This window comes from Lissotriton helveticus, chromosome 12, assembly GCF_964261635.1.
Source record: "Lissotriton helveticus chromosome 12, aLisHel1.1, whole genome shotgun sequence".
NCBI lineage: Eukaryota > Metazoa > Chordata > Amphibia > Caudata > Salamandridae > Lissotriton > Lissotriton helveticus.
Window position 1 is genome coordinate 134,468,209 of NC_136073.1, and position 23,641 is coordinate 134,491,849.

The 23,641-nt window shown below is 41.2% G+C and overlaps 13 non-coding genes across 13 annotated transcripts; all 13 read left to right on the top strand.

Moving 5' to 3' along the window:
- Positions 1-785: 785 nt before the first annotated feature.
- Positions 786-857, top strand: TRNAH-GUG (transfer RNA histidin (anticodon GUG)). Its single transcript has one exon. It is a non-coding gene; the product is annotated as a tRNA-His (tRNA).
- Positions 858-1,152: 295 nt separating this feature from the next.
- On the top strand, positions 1,153-1,234 carry TRNAS-AGA (transfer RNA serine (anticodon AGA)). The gene has a single exon. It is a non-coding gene; the product is annotated as a tRNA-Ser (tRNA).
- A 1,636-nt stretch (positions 1,235-2,870) lies between these two features.
- On the top strand, positions 2,871-2,952 carry TRNAS-AGA (transfer RNA serine (anticodon AGA)). Its single transcript has one exon. It is a non-coding gene; the product is annotated as a tRNA-Ser (tRNA).
- A 2,850-nt stretch (positions 2,953-5,802) lies between these two features.
- On the top strand, positions 5,803-5,884 carry TRNAS-AGA (transfer RNA serine (anticodon AGA)). Its single transcript has one exon. It is a non-coding gene; the product is annotated as a tRNA-Ser (tRNA).
- Positions 5,885-7,165: 1,281 nt separating this feature from the next.
- On the top strand, positions 7,166-7,237 carry TRNAH-GUG (transfer RNA histidin (anticodon GUG)). Its single transcript has one exon. It is a non-coding gene; the product is annotated as a tRNA-His (tRNA).
- Positions 7,238-8,734: 1,497 nt separating this feature from the next.
- Positions 8,735-8,816, top strand: TRNAS-AGA (transfer RNA serine (anticodon AGA)). The gene has a single exon. It is a non-coding gene; the product is annotated as a tRNA-Ser (tRNA).
- A 1,652-nt stretch (positions 8,817-10,468) lies between these two features.
- TRNAS-AGA (transfer RNA serine (anticodon AGA)) lies at positions 10,469-10,550 on the top strand. The gene has a single exon. It is a non-coding gene; the product is annotated as a tRNA-Ser (tRNA).
- Positions 10,551-11,836: 1,286 nt separating this feature from the next.
- Positions 11,837-11,908, top strand: TRNAH-GUG (transfer RNA histidin (anticodon GUG)). Its single transcript has one exon. It is a non-coding gene; the product is annotated as a tRNA-His (tRNA).
- Positions 11,909-12,203: 295 nt separating this feature from the next.
- On the top strand, positions 12,204-12,285 carry TRNAS-AGA (transfer RNA serine (anticodon AGA)). The gene has a single exon. It is a non-coding gene; the product is annotated as a tRNA-Ser (tRNA).
- A 1,650-nt stretch (positions 12,286-13,935) lies between these two features.
- Positions 13,936-14,017, top strand: TRNAS-AGA (transfer RNA serine (anticodon AGA)). The gene has a single exon. It is a non-coding gene; the product is annotated as a tRNA-Ser (tRNA).
- Positions 14,018-16,859: 2,842 nt separating this feature from the next.
- TRNAS-AGA (transfer RNA serine (anticodon AGA)) lies at positions 16,860-16,941 on the top strand. The gene has a single exon. It is a non-coding gene; the product is annotated as a tRNA-Ser (tRNA).
- A 2,850-nt stretch (positions 16,942-19,791) lies between these two features.
- On the top strand, positions 19,792-19,873 carry TRNAS-AGA (transfer RNA serine (anticodon AGA)). Its single transcript has one exon. It is a non-coding gene; the product is annotated as a tRNA-Ser (tRNA).
- Positions 19,874-22,723: 2,850 nt separating this feature from the next.
- TRNAS-AGA (transfer RNA serine (anticodon AGA)) lies at positions 22,724-22,805 on the top strand. Its single transcript has one exon. It is a non-coding gene; the product is annotated as a tRNA-Ser (tRNA).
- Positions 22,806-23,641: the final 836 nt, after the last annotated feature.

Consider the following 23,641-nt stretch of genomic DNA (forward strand, 5'->3'; position numbering starts at 1 on the left):
TTTGAGCTCCTTGTACCTGCTGCTGTTTTCTTCACACCTCATACTGCCTTTTCCCTCTTTCTCTCTTTCTCTGAGGTTGGTGGCTACTTTCCAAAGCTTCTGATGCCCCAATGTTCCTTCATCTTGTTGTCAGACGTGAATTGGAAAAGCAACCAAATTAACAAGCCTTTACCACTCATACATGGCAGAGGTTTATACTTTAATTCAATGAGCCGAGAAAAGCGTGTTGTGGGGCCCCTACGAGCCATGGTGCTTGCTTCATCATAATTGGGCACGCAGTCATTAGCCACAGCTCTGATCATGGGTCACTGAGGTCAGTTTCAATAATTCCTCAAAAACCTATCCATGCAGTCCCCCCTAACTGTGTAGTTATCTTGCTTTACTGCTGTTTGTGTGATTAGCTGGGAGGAGCTCACGGCAGCATCCTCCCTATAAAAGTGTAGATGGACCGCTCCTTAACTTTTTCTTGCTTCACATACAGATGGCTTGAGGAGGTACAGGGGAGATGCAGGTCTAATAGACAGAATAGAAGATCTGCGCCAGGTGTGTTTCTCTGCATTGGTGTCCCATCACAGGCCCACAAGTGTATGTGTGATCTTTGACTTCTGGCAGTTCACAAGCAGGCGGCCAGGAAACGGTTTCAGCCTATCAACCACTGAGGAGACAAAGCCTTTGTATAAGCAATGAGGAAGCAATGAACACATTCAGCCTATCACAGGAGTTCCCTGAGTGTTCCGAATTATAAATTCTCCATGTCACTGTATGTTATTGAGCCCAAGTAGCTTGCCGTGATCGTATAGTGGTTAGTACTCTGCGTTGTGGCCGCAGCAACCTCGGTTCGAATCCGAGTCACGGCATTGTGGTTGGCAATGTCACGGCAGTTGGGTTTTTCTTTTACAGAATTACCAAATGTACCAGTTGTTTTTGTAAAATGTCTATTAAAAACAGATCCTTTCAAATATTTAAACGATCTAACGACAAATTATTTAAACACACATGATTATAAGATGTAGCCTTATTTTTGTTTTTAGGAGAGAATGTGCCTGCTGGAAAAAACATTATTTTTAAAAAGTGCATTGCAGGATATCAGGAATTTGCTGTGGCACACCTTGAAAACTTTCATGCAGATTATTTGCACAAAACTTACAGTCAGTTGTTGTGGCCGAGTGGTTAAGGTGATGGACTAGAAATCCATTGGGGTCTCCCCACGCAGGTTCGAATCCTGCCAACAACGAGAAACTTTTTAACATCGGCTACAATTTCAGAAGCTAACCTTTAGAATTTCTTCCATGTCAGTTTTATAAATAGGTGGCTTATTTTGGTGTCACTATTGCCCTTTCACATATTTATTATCGCTACCCCTTTCATATCTTTGCTATAACTCTCGTCCTACATTAGCGCTGGTGCAAACACTTCAAATTATTATACCCTGGCTCTCTCAGTCATACCATTCATGCACTTGAAACTTACTTTACCAATAAAAGAAGCAAATAGAAAAATAAAACAAAAGTGCTTGCTGGATTAGGCAACACACTTCATAAAACTGCATTTTCTTTTCTATTCTCCCCGTGTTACAAGCTTAACTGCTCCCTGTGTAATTTCTCTTAGCCTGCTGTCCCAGAAAGAGAATTTTATCTACAGGCTCTTTCCGTGTTTTTTTCCTAGTCTTTCTTTCCTTTTTCTTAGATTTGTAACTGTTCCTTTACGTGCTCTATTTAGGCGCCATTAATCTCATTTGAGCTCCTTGTACCTGCTGCTGTTTTCTCCACACCTCATACTGCCTTTTCCCTCTTTCTCTCTTTCTCTGAGGTTGGTGGCTACTTTCCAAAGCTTCTGATGCCCCAATGTTCCTTCATCTTGTTGTCAGACGTGAATTGGAAAAGCAACCAAATTAACAAGCCTTTACCACTCATATATGGCAGAGGTTTATACTTTAATTGAGCTAAGAAAAGCGTGTTGTGGGGCCCCTACGAGCCATGGTGCTTGCTTCATCATAATTAGGCATGCAGTCATTAGCCACAGCTCTGATCATGGGTCACTGAGGTCAGTTTCAATAATTCCTCAAAAACCTAACCATGCAGTCCCCCCTAACTGTGTAGTTATCTTGCTTTACTGCTGTTTGTGTGATTAGCTGGGAGGCACTCACGGCAGCATCCTCCCTATAAAAGTATAGATGGACCGCTCCTTAACTTTTTCTTGCTTCACATACAGATGGCTTGAGGAGGTACAGGGGAGATGCAGGTCTAATAGGCAGAATAGAAGATCTGCGCCAGGTGTGTTTCTCTGCATTGGTGTCCCATCACAGGCCAACAAGTGTATGTGTGATCTTTGACTTCTGGCAGTTCACAAGCAGGCAACCAGGAAACGGTTTCAGCCTATCAACCACTGAGGAGACAAAGCCTTTGTATAAGGAATGAGGAAGCAATGAACACATTCAGCCTATCACTGGAGTTCCCTGAGTGTTTCGAATTATAAATTCTCCATGTCACTGTATGTTATTGAGCCCAAGTAGCTCGCTGTGATCGTATAGTGGTTAGTACTCTGTGTTGTGGCCGCAGCAACCTCGGTTTGAATCCGAGTCACGGCAATGTCACGGCAGTTGGATTTTTCTTTTGCAGAATTACCAAATGTACCAGTTGTTTTTGTAAAATGTCTATTAAAAACAGATCCTTTAAAATATTTAAACGATTTAACGACAAATTATTTAAACACAGATGATTATAAGATGTAGCCTTATTTTTGTTTTTAGGAGAGAATGTGCCTGCTGAAAAAAACATTTTTTTTAAAAAGTGCATTGCAGGATATCAGGAATTTGCTGTGGCACACCTTGAAAACTTTCGTGCAGATTATTTGCACAAAACTTACAGTCAGTTGTTGTGGCCGAGTGGTTAAGGCGATGGACTAGAAATCCATTGGGGTCTCCCCGCGCAGGTTCGAATCCTGCCAACAACGAGAAACTTTTTAACATCGGCTACAATTTCAGAAGTTAACCTTTAGAATTTCTTCCATGTCAGTTTTATAAATAGGTGGCTTATTTTGGTGTCACTATTGCCCTTTCACATATTTATTATCGCTACCCCTTTCATATCTTTGCTATAACTCTCGTCCTACATTAGCGCTGGTGCAAACACTTCAAATTATTATACCCTGGCTCTCTCAGTCATACCATTCATGCACTTGAAACTTACTTTACCAATAAAAGAAGCAAATAGAAAAATAAAACAAAAGTGCTTGCTGGATTAGGCAAACACACTTCATAAAACTGCATTTTCTTTTCTATTCTCCCCGTGTTACAAGCTTAACTGCTCCCTGTGTAATTTCTCTTAGCCTGCTGTCCCAGGAAGAGAATTTTATCTACAGGCTCTTTCTGTGTTTTTTTCCTAGTCTTTCTTTCCCTTTTCTTAGATTTGTAACTGTTCCTTTACGTGCTCTATTTAGGCGCCATTAATCTCATTTGAGCTCCTTGTACCTGCTGCTGTTTTCTCCACACCTCATACTGCCTTTTCCCTCTTTCTCTCTTTCTCTGAGGTTGGTGGCTACTTTCCAAAGCTTCTGATGCCCCAATGTTCCTTCATCTTGTTGTCAGACGTGAATTGGAAAAGCAACCAAATTAACAAGCCTTTACCACTCATATATGGCAGAGGTTTATACTTTAATTGAGCTAAGGAAAGCGTGTTGTGGGGCCCCTACGAGCCATGGTGCTTGCTTCATCATAATTAGGCACGCAGTCATTAGCCACAGCTCTGATCATGGGTCACTGAGGTCAGTTTCAATAATTCCTCAAAAACCTAACCATGCAGTCCCCCCTAACTGTGTAGTTATCTTTCTTTACTGCTGTTTGTGTGATTAGCTGGGAGGAGCTCACGGCAGCATCCTCACTATAAAAGTGTAGATGGACCGCTCCTTAACTCTTTCTTGCTTCACATACAGATGGCTTGAGGAGGTACAGGGGAGATGCAGGTCTACTAGACAGTATAGAAGATCTGCGCCAGGTGTGTTTCTCTGCATTGGTGTCCCATCACAGGCCCACAAGTGTATGTGTGATCTTTGACTCCTGGCAGTTCACAAGCAGGCGGCCAGGAAACAGTTTCAGCCTATCAACCACTGAGGAGACAAAGCCTTTGTATAAGGAATGAGGAAGCAATTAACACATTCAGCCTATCACAGGAGTTCCCTGAGTGTACCGAATTATAAATTCTCCATGTCACAGTATGTTATTGAGCCCAAGTAGCTCGCCGTGATCGTATAGTGGTTAGTACTCTGCCTTGTGGCCGCAGCAACCTCGGTTCGAATCCGAGTCACGGCATTGTGGTTGGAAATGTCACGGCAGTTGGGTTTTTCTTTTACAGAATTACCAAATGTACCAGTTGTTTTTGTAAAATGTCTATTAAAAACAGATCCTTTAAAATATTTAAACGATCTAACGACAAATTATTTTAACACACATGATTATAAGATGTAGCTATATTGTACCTACTGACATAAATTATCGTTCTTGAACCTATTTGCGGTGGGGGAATGGAGCTCTCCCCCATGCCAATCAGAATGCAGATGAATGCAGTTGCAGTTGAGTGACCTGTATTGTGGCTGTCTAGAGGGAATGCACAAATGTAGCTGTCTCGCAGCCCAATCCAGACGTCAATTGGAGACAGGTTTTCAGGCAAATAGAGCAGTAAGTGCAGAGAAATGCTCACTCTCTAAAAATGGCATTTATAAAGTAGTAAAGTTAAATCCAACCTCACCAGTAAATAGGATTTATCAATAAATAAATAAAGCTTCTCCTCTCTGATATGGAATTACTCCCCAAAAAGTATAAGGGAATACCCAATGCTAACCTACGAGAGGGGCAGACCTCACAGTAGTGAAAAATGTAATAGACTGTTTTGTAGTACCAGGACATGCAAAGTACCACAGTACATGTCTTACCTTTTACTTACATAGCATGATGCCCCTAGGACTACCTAGGGCCTACCTTTTGGTTAATTATATGTAATAAAATTGGAGTTTAAGGCTTGGCAAGTAGTTTTAAATGGCAAGTCGAAGTGGCAGTACACTGCAGCACAGGCACTGCAGTAGCAGGCTTGAGACAGGTTTGAAATGATACTTTTTTGGGCGGCACAATCAGTTCCTGGGTATATGGTATACCACTTTACAAGGGGCTTTCAAGTCAATGAAATCTGTCAGTCAGGTATACTCCAATTACACACATGATTAGGGAAGAAGCACGTTCACTTCAGCACTGATTAGTAGCAATAAAGTGATCAGAGTCCAAAGGACAACAAAAAGATACAGCAAAATGCGTAGGTGAAAAGCAATAAGGTAGGGTTGAGGCCACCTTAAGAATGCAAGGTCTAACAAAAACAAACTAAGGATAACATGAGTAAAACATCAGGTTTCTCTACGGCATTTGGTGAGACAAGTGTGCCTTCTTTTATCTTCCATAAATGCAATCTTTCCCTGACCCCTTTATTATATAGCTCTTCAAGTAAAAAAGATAAAGCACTTACAAAGGAGCCTCAAATACTCAAAGATGGTAGACTTCTGTAATATGGGCCATAGACTAAAAGCAGCACGAAAACAGAGTGCAATAGGGTCCCAAAAACTTGAGTGCCACATGAGAGTATGCATGAAAGCCTATCCTTTTCCAAACTAGAGATATACTCATGCAATTTTTGTTTTTAGGAGAGAATGTGCCTGCTGAAAATACATTATTTTAAAAAAGTGCATTGCAGAATACCAGGAATTTGCTGTGGGACACCTTGAAAACTTTCATACAGATTATTTGCACAAAACTTACAGTCAGTTGTTGTGGCCGAGTGGTTAAGGCGATGGACTAGAAATCCATTGGGGTCTCCCCGCGCAGGTTCGAATCCTGCCAACAACGAGAAACTTTTTAACATCGGCTACAATTTCAGAAGTTAACCTTTAGAATTTCTTCCATGTCAGTTTTATAAATAGGTGGCTTATTTTGGTGTCACTATTGCCCTTTCACATATTTATTATCGCTACCCCTTTCATATCTTTGCTATAACTCTCGTCCTACATTAGCGCTGGTGCAAACACTTCAAATTATTATACCCTGGCTCTCTCAGTCATACCATTCATGCACTTGAAACTTACTTTACCAATAAAAGAAGCAAATAGAAAAATAAAACAAAAGTGCTTGCTGGATTAGGCAAACACACTTCATAAAACTGCATTTTCTTTTCTATTCTCCCCGTGTTACAAGCTTAACTGCTCCCTGTGTAATTTCTCTTAGCCTGCTGTCCCAGGAAGAGAATTTTATCTACAGGCTCTTTCCGTGTTTTTTTCCTAGTCTTTCTTTCCCTTTTCTTAGATTTGTAACTGTTCCTTTACGTGCTCTATTTAGGCGCCATTAATCTCATTTGAGCTCCTTGTACCTGCTGCTGTTTTCTCCACACCTCATACTGCATTTCCCTTTTTCTCTCTTTCTCTGTGGTTGGTGGCTACTTTCCAAAGCTTCTGATGCCCCAATGTTCCTTCATCTTGTTGTCAGACGTGAATTTGAAAAGCAACCAAATTAACAAGCCTTTACCACTCATATATGGCAGAGGTTTATACTTTAATTGAGCTAAGAAAAGCGTGTTGTGGGGCCCCTACGAGCCATGGTGCTTGCTTCATCATAATTAGGCACGCAGTCATTAGCCACAGCTCTGATCATGGGTCACTGAGGTCAGTTTCAATAATTCCTCAAAAACCTAACCATGCAGTCCCCCCTAACTGTGTAGTTATCTTGCTTTACTGCTGTTTGTGTGATTAGCTGGGAGGAGCTCACGGCAGCATCCTCCCTATAAAAGTGTAGATGGACCGCTCCTTAACTCTTTCTTGCTTCACATACAGATGGCTTGAGGAGGTACAGGGGAGATGCAGGTCTACTAGACAGAATAGAAGATCTGCGCCAGGTGTGTTTCTCTGCATTGGTGTCCCATCACAGGCCCACAAGTGTATGTGTGATCTTTGACTCCTGGCAGTTCACAAGCAGGCGGCCAGGAAACAGTTTCAGCCTATCAACCACTGAGGAGACAAAGCCTTTGTATAAGGAATGAGGAAGCAATGAACACATTCAGCCTATCACAGGAGTTCCCTGAGTGTTCCGAATTATAAATTCTCCATGTCACTGTATGTTATTGAGCCCAAGTAGCTCGCCGTGATCGTATAGTGGTTAGTACTCTGCGTTGTGGCCGCAGCAACCTCGGTTCGAATCCGAGTCACGGCATTGTGGTTGGCAATGTCATGGCAGTTGGGTTTCTCTTTTACAGAATTACCAAATGTACCAGTTGTTTTTGTAAAATGTCTATTAAAAACAGATCCTTTAAAATATTTAAACGATCTAACGACAAATTATTTTAACACACATGATTATAAGATGTAGCTATATTGTACCTACTGACATAAATTATCGTTCTTGAACCTATTTGCGGTGGGGGAATGGAGCTCTCCCCCATGCCAATCAGAATGCAGATGAATGCAGTTGCAGTTGAGTGACCTGTGTTGTGGCTGTCTAGAGGGAATGCACAAATGTAGCTGTCTCGCAGCCCAATCCAGACGTCAATTGGAGACAGGTTTTCAGGCAAATAGAGCAGTAAGTGCAGAGAAATGCTCACTCTCTAAAAATGGCATTTATAAAATAGTAAAGTTAAATCCAATCTCACCAGTAAATAGGATTTATCAATAAATAAATAAAGCTTCTCCTCTCTGATATGGAATTACCCCCCTAAAAGTATAAGGGAATACCCAATGCTAACCTACGAGAGGGGCAGACCTCACAGTAGTGAAAAATGTAATAGACTGTTTTGTACTACCAGGACATGCAAACTACCACAGTACATGTCTTACCTTTTACTTACATAGCATTATGCCCCTAGGACTACCTAGGGCCTACCTTTTGGTTAATTATATGTAATAAAATTGGAGTTTAAGGCTTGGCAAGTAGTTTTAAATGGCAAGTCGAAGTGGCAGTACACTGCAGCACAGGCACTGCAGTAGCAGGCTTGAGACAGGTTTGAAATGATACTTTTTTGGGCGGCACAATCACTTCCTGGGTATATGGTATACCACTTTACAAGGGGCTTTCAAGTCAATGAAATCTGTCAGTCAGGTATACTCCAATTACACACATGATTAGGGAAGAAGCACGTGCACTTCAGCACTGATTAGTAGCAATAAAGTGATCAGAGTCCTAAGGCCAACAAAAAGATACAGCAAAATGCGTAGGTGAAAAGCAATAAGGTAGGGTTGAGGCCACCTTAAGAATGCAAGGTCTAACAAAAACAAACTAAGGATAACATCAGTAAAACATCAGGTTTCTCTACGGCATTTGGTGAGACAAGTGTGCCTTCTTTTATCTTCCATAAATGCAATCTTTCCCTGACCCCTTTATTATATAGCTCTTCAAGTAAAAAAGATAAAGCACTTACAAAGGAGCCTCAAATACTCAAAGATGGTAGACTTCTGTAATATGGGCCATAGACTAAAAGCAGCACGAAAACAGAGCGCTATAGGGTCCCAAAAACTTGAGTGCCACATGAGAGTATGCATGAAAGCCTATCCTTTTCCAAACTAGAGATATACTCATGCAATTTTTGTTTTTAGGAGAGAATGTGCCTGCTGAAAAAAACATTATTTTAAAAAAGTGCATTGCAGAATACCAGGAATTTGCTGTGGGACACCATGAAAACTTTCATACAGATTATTTGCACAAAACTTACAGTCAGATGTTGTGGCCGAGTGGTTAAGGCGATGGACTAGAAATCCATTGGGGTCTCCCCGCGCAGGTTCGAATCCTGCCAACAACGAGAAACTTTTAACATCGGCTACAATTTCAGAAGTTAACCTTTAGAATTTCTACCATGTCAGTTTTATAAATAGGTGGCTTATTTTGGTGTCACTATTGCCATTTCACATATTTATTATCGCTACCCCTTTCATATCTTTGCTATAACTCTCGTCCTACATTAGCGCTGGTGCAAACACTTCAAATTATTATACCCTGGCTCTCTCAGTCATACCATTCATGCACTTGAAACTTACTTTACCAATAAAAGAAGCAAATAGAAAAATAAAACAAAAGTGCTTGCTGGATTAGGCAAACACACTTCATAAAACTGCATTTTCTTTTCTATTCTCCCCGTGTTACAAGCTTAACTGCTCCCTGTGTAATTTCTCTTAGCCTGCTGTCCCAGGAAGAGAATTTTATCTACAGGCTCTTTCCGTGTTTTTTTCCTAGTCTTTCTTTCCTTTTTCTTAGATTTGGAACTGTTCCTTTACGTGCTCTATTTAGGCGCCATTAATCTCATTTGAGCTCCTTGTACCTGCTGCTGTTTTCTCCATACCTCATACTGCCTTTTCCCTCTTTCTCTCTTTCTCTGAGGTTGGTGGCTACTTTCCAAAGCTTCTGATGCCCCAATGTTCCTTCAGCTTGTTGTCAGACGTGAATTGGAAAAGCAACCAAATTAACAAGCCTTTACCACTCATACATGGCAGAGGTTTATACTTTAATTCAATGAGCTAAGAAAAGAGTGTTGTGGGGCCCCTACGAGCCATGGTGCTTGCTTCATCATAATTGGGCGCGCAGTCATTAGCCACAGCTCTGATCATGGGTCACTGAGGTCAGTTTCAATAATTCCTCAAAAACCTAACCATGCAGTCCCCCCTAACTGTGTAGTTATCTTGCTTTACTGCTGTTTGTGTGATTAGCATGGAGGAGCTCACGGCAGCATCCTCCCTATAAAAGTGTAGATGGACCGCTCCTTAACTTTTTCTTGCTTCACATACAGATGGCTTGAGGAGGTACAGGGGAGATGCAGGTCTAATAGACAGAATAGAAGATCTGCGCCAGGTGTGTTTCTCTGCATTGGTGTCCCATCACAGGCCAACAAGTGTATGTGTGATCTTTGACTTCTGGCAGTTCACAAGCAGGCGGCCAGGAAACGGTTTCAGCCTATCAACCACTGAGGAGACAAAGCCTTTGTATAAGGAATGAGGAAGCAATGAACACATTCAGCCTATCACTGGAGTTCCCTGAGTGTTTCGAATTATAAATTCTCCATGTCACTGTATGTTATTGAGCCCAAGTAGCTCGCCGTGATCGTATAGTGGTTAGTACTCTGCGTTGTGGCTGCAGCAACCTCGGTTTGAATCCGAGTCACGGCATTGTGGTTGGCAATGTCACGGCAGTTGGCTTTTTCTTTTACAGAATTACCAAATGTACCAGTTGTTTTTGTAAAATGTCTATTAAAAACAGATCCTTTAAAATATTTAAACGATCTAACGACAAATTATTTAAACACACATGATTATAAGATGTAGCCTTATTTTTGTTTTTAGGAGAGAATGTGCCTGCTGAAAAAAACATTATTTTTAAAAAGTGCATTGCAGGATATCAGGAATTTGCTGTGGCACACCTTGAAAACTTTCATACAGATTATTTGCACACAACTTACAGTCAGTTGTTGTGGCCGAGTGGTTAAGGCGATGGACTAGAAATCCATTGGCGTCTCCCCGCGCAGGTTCGAATCCTGCCAACGATGAGAAACTTTTTAACATCGGCTACAATTTCAGAAGTTAACCTTTAGAATTTCTTCCATGTCAGTTTTATAAATAGGTGGCTTATTTTGGTGTCACTATTGCCCTTTCACATATTTATTATCGCTACCCCTTTCATATCTTTGCTATAACTCTCGTCCTACATTAGCGCTGGTGCAAACACTTCAAATTATTATACCCTGGCTCTCTCAGTCATACCATTCATGCACTTGAAACTTACTTTACCAATAAAAGAAGCAAATAGAAAAATAAAACAAAAGTGCTTGCTGGATTAGGCAAACACACTTCATAAAACTGCATTTTCTTTTCTATTCTCCCCGTGTTACAAGCTTAACTGCTCCCTGTGTAATTTCTCTTAGCCTGCTGTCCCAGGAAGAGAATTTTATCTACAGGCTCTTTCCGTGTTTTTTTCCTAGTCTTTCTTTCCCTTTTCTTAGATTTGTAACTGTTCCTTTACGTGCTCTATTTAGGCGCCATTAATCTCATTTGAGCTCCTTGTACCTGCTGCTGTTTTCTCCACACCTCATACTGCCTTTTCCCTCTTTCTCTCTTTCTCTGAGGTTGGTGGCTACTTTCCAAAGCTTCTGATGCCCCAATGTTCCTTCATCTTGTTGTCAGACGTGAATTGGAAAAGCAACCAAATTAACAAGCCTTTACCACTCATACATGGCAGAGGTTTATACTTTAATTCAATGAGCTAAGAAAAGCGTGTTGTGGGGCCCCTATGAGCCATGGTGCTTGCTTCATCATAATTAGGCACGCAGTCATTAGCCACAGCTCTGATCATGGGTCACTGAGGTCAGTTTCAATAATTCCTCAAAAACCTAACCATGCAGTCCCCCCTAACTGTGTAGTTATCTTGCTTTACTGCTGTTTCTGTGATTAGCTGGGAGGAGCTCACGGCAGCATCCTCCCTATAAAAGTGTAGATGGACCGCTCCTTAACTCTTTCTTGCTTCACATACAGATGGCTTGAGGAGGTACAGGGGAAATGCAGGTCTACTAGACAGAATAGAAGATCTGCGCCAGGTGTGTTTCTCTGCATTGGTGTCCCATCACAGGCCCACAAGTGTATGTGTGATCTTTGACTCCTGTCAGTTCACAAGCAGGCGGCCAGGAAACGGTTTCAGCCTATCAACCACTGAGGAGACAAAGCCTTTGTATAAGGAATGAGGAAGCAATGAACACATTCAGCCTATCACTGGAGTTCCCTGAGTGTTTCGAATTATAAATTCTCCATGTCACTGTATATTATTGAGCCCAAATAGCTCGCCGTGATCGTATAGTGGTTAGTACTCTGCGTTGTGGCTGCAGCAACCTCGGTTCGAATCCGAGTCACGGCATTGTGGTAGGCAATGTCACAGCAGTTGGGTTTTTCTTTTACAGAATTACCAAATGTACCAGGTGTTTTTGTAAAATGTCTATTAAAAACAGATCCTTTAAAATATTTAAACGATCTACTGACAAATTATTTAAACACACATGATTATAAGATGTAGCCTTATTTTTGTTTTTAGGAGAGAATGTGCCTGCTGAAAAAAACATTATTTTTAAAAAGTGCATTGCAGGATATCAGGAATTTGCTGTGGCACACCTTGAAAACTTTCATACAGATTATTTGCACAAAACTTACAGTTAGTTGTTGTGGCCGAGTGGTTAAGGCGATGGACTAGAAATCCATTGGAGTCCCCCCTCGCAGGTTCGAATCCTGCCAACAACGAGAAACTTTTTAACATCGGCTACAATTTCAGAAGTTAACCTTTAGAATTTCTTCCATGTCAGTTTTATAAATAGGCGGGCTTATTTTGGTGTCACTATTGCCCTTTCACATATTTATTATCGCCACCCCTTTCATATCTTTGCTATAACTCTCGTCCTACATTAGCGCTGGTACAAACACTTCAAATTATTATACCCTGGCTCTCTCAGTCATACCATTCATGCACTTGAAACTTACTTTACCAATAAAAGAAGCAAATAGAAAAATAAAACAAAAGTGCTTGCTGGATTAGGCAAACACACTTCATAAAACTGCATTTTCTTTTCTATTCTCCCAGTGTTACAAGCTTAACTGCTCCCTGTGTAATTTCTCTTAGCCTGCTGTGCCAGGAAGAGAATTTTATCTACAGGCTCTTTCCGTGTTTTTTTCCTAGTCTTTCTTTCCCTTTTCTTAGATTTGTAACTGTTCCTTTACGTGCTCTATTTAGGCGCCATTAATCTCATTTGAGCTCCTTGTACCTGCTGCTGTTTTCTCCACACCTCATACTGCCTTTTCCCTCTTTCTCTCTTTCTCTGAGGTTGGTGGCTACTTTCCAAAGCTTCTGATGCCCCAATGTTCCTTCATCTTGTTGTCAGACGTGAATTGGAAAAGCAACCAAATTAACAAGCCTTTACCACTCATACATGGCAGAGGTTTATACTTTAATTGAGCTAAGAAAAGCGTGTTGTGGGGCCCCTACGAGCCATGGGGCTTGCTTCATCATAATTGGGCGCGCAGTCATTAGCCACAGCTCTGATCATGGGTCACTGAGGTCAGTTTCAATAATTCCTCAAAAACCTAACCATGCAGTCCCCCCTAACTGTGTAGTTATCTTGCTTTACTGCTGTTTGTGTGATTAGCTGGGAGGAGATCACGGCAGCATCCTCCCTATAAAAGTGTAGATTGACCGCTCCTTAACGTTTTCTTGCTTCACATACAGATGGCTTGAGGAGGTACAGGGGAGATGCAGGTCTAATAGACAGAATAGAAGATCTGCGCCAGGTGTGTTTCTCTGCATTGGTGTCCCATCACAGGCCCACAAGTGTATGTGTGATCTTTGACTCCTGGCAGTTCACAAGCAGGCGGCCAGGAAACAGTTTCAGCCTATCAACCACTGAGGAGACAAAACCTTTGTATAAGGAATGAGGAAGCAATGAACACATTCAGCCTATCACTGGAGTTCCCTGAGTGTTTCGAATTATAAATTCTCCATGTCACTGTATGTTATTAAGCCCAAGTAGCTCGCCGTGATCGTATAGTGGTTAGTACTCTGCGTTGTGGCTGCAGCAACCTCGGTTCGAATCCGAGCCACGGCATTGTGGTTGGCAATGTCACGGCAGTTGGGTTTTTCTTTTACAGAATTACCAAATGTACCAGTTGTTTTTGTAAAATGTCTATTAAAAACAGACCCTTTAAAATATTTAAACGATCTAACGACAAATTATTTAAACACACATGATTATAAGATGTAGCCTTATTTTTGTTTTTAGGAGAGAATGTGCCTGCTGAAAAAAACATTATTTTTAAAAAGTGCATTGCAGGATATCAGGAATTTGCTGTGGCACACCTTGAAAACTTTCATACAGATTATTTGCACAAAACTAACAGTCAGTTGTTGTGGCCGAGTGGTTAAGGCGATGGACTAGAAATCCATTGGGGTCCCCCCGCGCAGGTTCAAATCCTGCCAACAACGAGAAACTTTTTAACATCGGCTACAATTTCAGAAGTTAACCTTTAGAATTTCTTCCATGTCAGTTTTATAAATAGGTGGCTTATTTTGGTGTCACTATTGCCCTTTCACATATTTATTATCGCTATCCCTTTCATATCTTTGCTATAACTCTCGTCCTACATTAGTGCTGGTGCAAACACTTCAAATTATTATACCCTGGCTCTCTCAGTCATACCATTCATGCAGTTGAAACTTACTTTACCAATAAAAGAAGCAAATAGAAAAATAAAACAAAAGTGCTTGCTGGATTAGGCAAACACACTTCATAAACTGCATTTTCTTTTCTATTCTCCCCGTGTTACAAGCTTAACTGCTCCCTGTGTAATTTCTCTTAGCCTGCTGTCCCAGGAAGAGAATTTTATCTACAGGCTCTTTCCGTGTTTTTTTCCTAGTCTTTCTTTCCCTTTTCTTAGATTTGTAACTGTTCCTTTATGTGCTCTATTTAGGCGCCATTAATCTCATTTGAGCTCCTTGTACCTGCTGCTGTTTTCTCCACACCTCATACTGCCTTTTCCCTCTTTCTCTCTTTCTCTGAGGTTGGTGGCTACTTTCCAAAGCTTCTGATGCCCCAATGTTCCTTCATCTTGTTGTCAGACGTGAATTGGAAAAGCAACCAAATTAACAAGCCTTTACCACTCATACATGGCAGAGGTTTATACTTTAATTGATCTAAGAAAAGCGTGTTGTGGGGCCCCTACGAGCCATGGTGCTTGCTTCATCATAATTAGGCACGCAGGCATTAGCCACAGCTCTGATCATGGGTCACTGAGGTCAGTTTCAATAATTCCTCAAAAACCTAACCATGCAGTCCCCCCTAACTGTGTAGTTATCTTGCTTTACTGCTGTTTGTGTGATTAGCTGGGAGGAGCTCACGGCAGCATCTTCCCTATAAAAGTGTAGATGGACCCTCCTTAACTCTTTCTTGCTTCACATACAGATGGCTTGAGGAGGTACAGGGGAGATGCAGGTCTACTAGACAGAATAGAAGATCTGCGCCAGTTGCGTTTCTCTGCATTGGTGTCCCATCACAGGCCCACAAGTGTATGTGTGATCTTTGACTCCTGGCAGTTCACAAGCAGGCGGCCAGGAAACAGTTTCAGCCTATCAACCACTGAGGAGACATAACCTTTGTATAAGGAATGAGGAAGCAATGAACACATTCAGCCTATCACTGGAGTTCCCTGAGTGTTTCGAATTATAAATTCTCCATGTCAGTGTATGTTATTGAGCCCAAGTAGCTCGCTGTGATCGTACAGTGGTTAGTACTCTGCGTTGTGGCCGCAGCAACCTCGGTTCGAATTCGAGTTACGGCATTGTGGTTGGCAATGTCACAGCAGTTGGGTTTTTCTTTTACAGAATTACCAAATGTACCAGTTGTTTTTGTAAAATGTCTATTAAAAACAGATCCTTTAAAATATTTAAACGATCTAACGACAAATTATTTAAACACACATTATTATAAGATGTAGCTATATTGTACCTACTGACATAAATTATCGTTCTTGAACCTATTTGTGGTGGGGGGAATGGAGCTCTCCCCCATGCCAATCAAAATGCAGTTGCAGTTGAGTGACCTGTGTTGTGGCTGTCTAGAGGGAATGCACAAATGTAGCTGTCTCGCAGCCCAATCCAGACGTCAATTGGAGACAGGTTTTCAGGCAAATAGAGCAGTAAGTGCAGAGAAATGCTCACTCTCTAAAAATGGCATTTATAAAATAGTAAAGTCAAATCCAACCTCACCAGTAAATAGGATTTATCAATAAATAAATAAAGCTTCTCCTCTCTGATATGGAATTACCCCCCAAAACGTATAAGGGAATACCCAATGCTAACCTATGAGAGGGGCAGACCTCACTGTAGTGAAAAATGTAATAGACTGTTTGGTACTACCAGGACATGCAAACTACCACAGTACATGTCTTACCTTTTACTTACATAGCATGATGCCCCTAGGACTACCTAGGGCCTACCTTAGGGGTTAATTATATGTAATAAAGTTGGAGTTTTAAGGCTTGGCAAGTAGTTTTAAATGGCAAGTCAAAGTGGCAGTACACTGCAGCGCAGGCACTGCAGTAGCAGGCTTGAGACAGGTTTGAAATGCGACTTTTTTGGGCGGCACAATCAGTTCCTGGGTATATGGTATACCACTTTACAAGGGGCATTCAAGTCAATTAAATCTGTCAGTCAGGTATACTCCAATTACACACATGATTAGGGAAGAAGCATGTGCACTTCAGCACTGATTAGTAGCGATAAAGTGATCAGAGTCCTAAGGCCAACAAAAAGATACAGCAAAATGCGTAGGTGAAAAGCAATAAGGTAGGGTTGAGGCCACCTTAAGAATGCAATGTCTAACAAAAACAAACTAAGGATAACATGAGTAAAACATCAGGTTTCTCTACGGCATTTGGTGAGACAAGTGTGCCTTCTTTTATCTTCCATAAATGCAATCTTTCCCTGACCCCTTTATTATATAGCTCTTCAAGTAAAAAAGATAAAGCACTTACAAAGGAGCCTCAAATACTCAAAGATGGTAGACTTCTGTAATATGCGCCATAGACTAAAAGCAGCACGAAAACAGAGTGCAATAGGGTCTCAAAAACTTGAGTGCCACATGAGAGTATGCATGAAAGCCTATCCTTTTCCAAACTAGAGATATACTCATGCAATTTTTGTTTTTAGGAGAGAATGTGCCTGCTGAAAAAAACATTATTTTTAAAAAGTGCATTGCAGAATACCAGGAATTTGCTGTGGGACACCTTGAAAACTTTCATACAGATTATTTGCACAAAATTTACAGTCAGTTGTTGTGGCCGAGTGGTTAAGGCGATGGACTAGAAATCCATTGGGGTCCCCCCGCGCAGGTTCGAATCCTGCCAACAATGAGAAAATTTTTAACATCAGCTACAATTTCAGAAGTTAACCTTTAGAATTTCTTCCATGTCAGTTTTATAAATAGGTGGCTTATTTTGGTGTCACTATTGCCCTTTCACTTATTTATTATCGCTACCCCTTTCATATCTTTGCTATAACTCTCGTCCTACATTAGCGCTGGTGCAAACACTTCAAATTATTATACCCTGGCTCTCTCAGTCATACCATTCATGCACTTGAAACTTACTTTACCAATAAAAGAAGCAAATAGAAAAATAAAACAAAAGTGCTTGCTGGATTAGGCAAACACACTTCATAAAACTGCATTTTCTTTTCTATTCTCCCCGTGTTACAAGCTTAACTGCTCCCTGTGTAATTTCTCTTAGCCTGCTGTCCCAGGAAGACAATTTTATCTACAGGCTCTTTCCGTGTTTTTTCCTAGTCTTTCTTTCCCTTTTCTTAGATTTGTAACTGTTCCTTTACGTGCTCTATTTAGGCGCCATTAATCTCATATGAGCTCCTTGTACCTGCTGCTGTTTTCTCCACACCTCATACTGCCTTTTCCCTCTTTCTCTCTTTCTCTGAGGTTGGTGGCTACTTTCCAAAGCTTCTGATGCCCCATTGTTCCTTCATCTTGTTGTCAGACGTGAATTGGAAAAGCAACCAAATTAACAAGCCTTTACCACTCATACATGGCAGAGGTTTATACTTTAATTGAGCAAAGAAAAGCGTGTTGTGGGGCCCCTACGAGCCATGGTGCTTGCTTCATCATAATTAGGCACGCAGTCATTAGCCACAGCTCTGATCATGGGTCACTGAGGTCAGTTTCAATAATTCCTCAAAAACCTAACCATGCAGTCCCCCCTAACTGTGTAGTTATCTTGCTTTACTGCTGTTTGTGTGATTAGCTGGGAGGAGCTCACGGCAGCATCCTCCCTATAAAAGTGTAGATGGACCGCTCCTTAACTCTTTCTTGCTTCACATACAGATGGCTTGAGGAGGTACAGGGGAGATGCAGGTCTACTAGACAGAATAGAAGATCTGCGCCAGGTGTGTTTCTCTGCATTGGTGTCCCATCACAGGCCCACAAGTGTATGTGTGATCTTTGACTCCTGGCAGTTCGCAAGCAGGCGGCCAGGAAACAGTTTCAGCCTATCAACCACTGAGGAGACAAAGCCTTTGTATAAGAAATGAGGAAACAATGAACACATTCAGCCTATCACAGGAGTTCCCTGAGTGTTCCGAATTATAAATTCTCCATGTCACTGTATGTTATTGAGCCCAAGTAGCTCGCCGTGATCGTATAGTGGTTAGTACTCTGCGTTGTGGCTGCAGCAACCTCGGTTCGAATCCGAATCACGGCATTGTGGTTGGCAATGTCACGGCAGTTGGGTTTTTCTTTTACAGAATTACCAAATGTACCTGTTGTTTTTGTAAAATGTCTATTAAAAACAGATCCTTTAAAATATTTAAACGATCTAACGACAAATTATTTAAACACACATGATTATAAGATGTAGCTATATTGTACCTACTGACATAAATTATCGTTCTTGAACCTATTTGCGGTGGGGGAATAGAGCTCTCCCCCATGCCAATCAGAATGCAGATGAATGCAGTTGCAGTTGAGTGACCTGTGTTGTGGCTGTCTAGAAGGAATGCACAAATGTAGCTGTCTCGCAGCCCAATCCAGACGTCAATTGGAGACAGGTTTTCAGGCAAATAGAGCAGTAAGTGCAGAGAAATGCTCACTCTCTAAAAATGGCATTTATAAAATAGTAAAGTTAAATCCAACCTCACCAGTAAATAGGATTTATCTATAAATAAATAAAGCTTCTCCTCTCTGATATGGAATTACCCCCCAAAAAGTATAAGGGAATACCCAATGCTAACCTATGAGCGGGGCAGACCTCACAGTAGTGAAAAATGTAATAGACTGTTTTGTACTACCAGGACATGCCAACTACCACAGTACATGTCTTACCTTTTACTTACATATCTTGATGCCCCTAGGACTACCTAGGGCCTACCTTTTGGTTAATTATATGTAATAAAATTGGAGTTTAAGGCTTGGCAAGTAGTTTTAAATGGCAAGTCGAAGTGGCAGTACACTGCAGCACAGGCACTGCAGTAGCAGGCTTGAGACAGGTTTGAAATGCTACTTTTTTGGGCGGCACAATCAGTTCCTGGGTATATGGTATACCACTTTACAAGGGGCATTCAAGTCAATTAAATCTGTCAGTCAGGTATACTCCAATTACACACATGATTAGGGAAGAAGCACGTGCACTTCAGCACTGATTAGTAGCGATAAAGTGATCAGAGTCCTAAGGCCAACAAAAAGATACAGCAAAATGCGTAGGTGAAAAGCAATAAGGTAGGGTAGAGGCCACCTTAAGAATGCAAGGTCTAACACAAACAAACTAAGGATAACATGAGTAAAACATCAGGTTTCTCTACGGCATGTGGTGAGACAAGTGTGCCTTCTTTTATCTTCCATAAATGCAATCTTTCCCTGACCCCTTTATTATATAGCTCTTCAAGTAAAAAAGATAAAGCACTTACAAAGGAGCCTCAAATACTCAAAGATGGTAGACTTCTGTAATATGGGCCATAGACTAAAAGCAGCACGAAAACAGAGTGCAATAGGGTCCCAAAAACTTGAGTGCCACATGAGAGTATGCATGAAAGCCTATCCTTTTCCAAACTAGAGATATACTCATGCAATTTTTGTTTTTAGGAGAGAATGTGCCTGCTGAAAAAAACATTATTTTAAAAAAGTGCATTGCAGAATACCAGGAATTTGCTGTGGGACACCTTGAAAACTTTCATACAGATTATTTGCACTAAACTTACAGTCAGTTGTTGTGGCCGAGTGGTTAAGGCGATGGACTAGAAATCCATTGGGGTCTCCCTGCGCAGGTTCGAGTCCTGCCAACAACGAGAAACTATAAACATCGGCTACAATTTCAGAAGTTAACCTTTAGAATTTCTTCCATGTCAGTTTTATAAATAGGTGGCTTATTTTGGTGTCACTATTGCCCTTTCACATATTTATTATCGCTACCCCTTTCATATCTTTGCTATAACTCTCGTCCTACATTAGCGCTGGTGCAAACACTTCAAATTATTATACCCTGGCTCTCTCAGTCATACCATTCATGCACTTGAAACTTACTTTACCAATAAAAGAAGCAAATAGAAAAATAAAACAAAAGTGCTTGCTGGATTAGGCAAACACACTTCATAAAACTGCATTTTCTTTTCTATTCTCCCCGTGTTACAAGCTTAACTGCTCCCTGTGTAATTTCTCTTAGCCTGCTGTCCCAGGAAGAGAATTTTATCTACAGGCTCTTTCCGTGTTTTTTTCCTAGTCTTTCTTTCCCTTTTCTTAGATTTGTAACTGTTCCTTTACGTGCTCTATTTAGGCGCCATTAATCTCATATGAGCTCCTTGTACCTGCTGCTGTTTTCTCCACACCTCATACTGCCTTTTCCCTCTTTCTCTCTTTCTCTGAGGTTGGTGGCTACTTTCCAAAGCTTCTGATGCCCCATTGTTCCTTCATCTTGTTGTCAGACGTGAATTGGAAAAGCAACCAAATTAACAAGCCTTTACCACTCATACATGGCAGAGGTTTATACTTTAATTGAGCAAAGAAAAGCGTGTTGTGGGGCCCCTACGAGCCATGGTGCTTGCTTCATCATAATTAGGCACGCAGTCATTAGCCACAGCTCTGATCATGGGTCACTGAGGTCAGTTTCAATAATTCCTCAAAAACCTAACCATGCAGTCCCCCCTAACTGTGTAGTTATCTTGCTTTACTGCTGTTTGTGTGATTAGCTGGGAGGAGCTCACGGCAGCATCCTCCCTATAAAAGTGTAGATGGACCGCTCCTTAACTCTTTCTTGCTTCACATACAGATGGCTTGAGGAGGTACAGGGGAGATGCAGGTCTACTAGACAGAATAGAAGATCTGCGCCAGGTGTGTTTCTCTGCATTGGTGTCCCATCACAGGCCCACAAGTGTATGTGTGATCTTTGACTCCTGGCAGTTCGCAAGCAGGCGGCCAGGAAACAGTTTCAGCCTATCAACCACTGAGGAGACAAAGCCTTTGTATAAGAAATGAGGAAACAATGAACACATGCAGCCTATCACAGGAGTTCCCTGAGTGTTCCGAATTATAAATTCTCCATGTCACTGTATGTTATTGAGCCCAAGTAGCTCGCCGTGATCGTATAGTGGTTAGTACTCTGCGTTGTGGCTGCAGCAACCTCGGTTCGAATCCGAATCACGGCATTGTGGTTGGCAATGTCACGGCAGTTGGGTTTTTCTTTTACAGAATTACCAAATGTACCTGTTGTTTTTGTAAAATGTCTATTAAAAACAGATCCTTTAAAATATTTAAACGATCTAACGACAAATTATTTAAACACACATGATTATAAGATGTAGCTATATTGTACCTACTGACATAAATTATCGTTCTTGAACCTATTTGCGGTGGGGGAATAGAGCTCTCCCCCATGCCAATCAGAATGCAGATGAATGCAGTTGCAGTTGAGTGACCTGTGTTGTGGCTGTCTAGAAGGAATGCACAAATGTAGCTGTCTCGCAGCCCAATCCAGACGTCAATTGGAGACAGGTTTTCAGGCAAATAGAGCAGTAAGTGCAGAGAAATGCTCACTCTCTAAAAATGGCATTTATAAAATAGTAAAGTTAAATCCAACCTCACCAGTAAATAGGATTTATCTATAAATAAATAAAGCTTCTCCTCTCTGATATGGAATTACCCCCCAAAAAGTATAAGGGAATACCCAATGCTAACCTATGAGCGGGGCAGACCTCACAGTAGTGAAAAATGTAATAGACTGTTTTGTACTACCAGGACATGCCAACTACCACAGTACATGTCTTACCTTTTACTTACATATCTTGATGCCCCTAGGACTACCTAGGGCCTACCTTTTGGTTAATTATATGTAATAAAATTGGAGTTTAAGGCTTGGCAAGTAGTTTTAAATGGCAAGTCGAAGTGGCAGTACACTGCAGCACAGGCACTGCAGTAGCAGGCTTGAGACAGGTTTGAAATGCTACTTTTTTGGGCGGCACAATCAGTTCCTGGGTATATGGTATACCACTTTACAAGGGGCATTCAAGTCAATTAAATCTGTCAGTCAGGTATACTCCAATTACACACATGATTAGGGAAGAAGCACGTGCACTTCAGCACTGATTAGTAGCGATAAAGTGATCAGAGTCCTAAGGCCAACAAAAAGATACAGCAAAATGCGTAGGTGAAAAGCAATAAGGTAGGGTAGAGGCCACCTTAAGAATGCAAGGTCTAACACAAACAAACTAAGGATAACATGAGTAAAACATCAGGTTTCTCTACGGCATGTGGTGAGACAAGTGTGCCTTCTTTTATCTTCCATAAATGCAATCTTTCCCTGACCCCTTTATTATATAGCTCTTCAAGTAAAAAAGATAAAGCACTTACAAAGGAGCCTCAAATACTCAAAGATGGTAGACTTCTGTAATATGGGCCATAGACTAAAAGCAGCACGAAAACAGAGTGCAATAGGGTCCCAAAAACTTGAGTGCCACATGAGAGTATGCATGAAAGCCTATCCTTTTCCAAACTAGAGATATACTCATGCAATTTTTGTTTTTAGGAGAGAATGTGCCTGCTGAAAAAAACATTATTTTAAAAAAGTGCATTGCAGAATACCAGGAATTTGCTGTGGGACACCTTGAAAACTTTCATACAGATTATTTGCACTAAACTTACAGTCAGTTGTTGTGGCCGAGTGGTTAAGGCGATGGACTAGAAATCCATTGGGGTCTCCCTGCGCAGGTTCGAGTCCTGCCAACAACGAGAAACTATAAACATCGGCTACAATTTCAGAAGTTAACCTTTAGAATTTCTTCCATGTCAGTTTTATAAATAGGTGGCTTATTTTGGTGTCACTATTGCCCTTTCACATATTTATTATCGCTACCCCTTTCATATCTTTGCTATAACTCTCGTCCTACATTAGCGCTGGTGCAAACACTTCAAATTATTATACCCTGGCTCTCTCAGTCATACCATTCATGCACTTGAAACTTACTTTACCAATAAAAGAAGCAAATAGAAAAATAAAACAAAAGTGCTTGCTGGATTAGGCAAACACACTTCATAAAACTGCATTTTCTTTTCTATTCTCCCCGTGTTACAAGCTTAACTGCTCCCTGTGTAATTTCTCTTAGCCTGCTGTCCCAGGAAGAGAATTTTATCTACAGGCTCTTTCCGTGTTTTTTTCCTAGTCTTTCTTTCCCTTTTCTTAGATTTGTAACTGTTCCTTTATGTGCTCTATTTAGGTGCCATTAATCTCATTTGAGCTCCTTGTACCTGCTGCTGTTTTCTCCACACCTCATACTGCCTTTTCCCTCTTTCTCTCTTTCTCTGAGGTTGGTGGCTACTTTCCAAAGCTTCTGATGCCCCAATGTTCCTTCATCTTGTTGTCAGATGTGAATTGGAAAAGCAACCAAATTAACAAGCCTTTACCACTCATACATGGCAGAGGTTTATACTTTAATTCAATGAGCTAAGAACAGCGTGTTGTGGGGCCCCTACGAGCCATGGTGCTTGCTTCATCATAATTGGGCACGCAGTCATTAGCCACTGCTCTGATCATGGGTCACTGAGGTCAGTTTCAATAATTCCTCAAA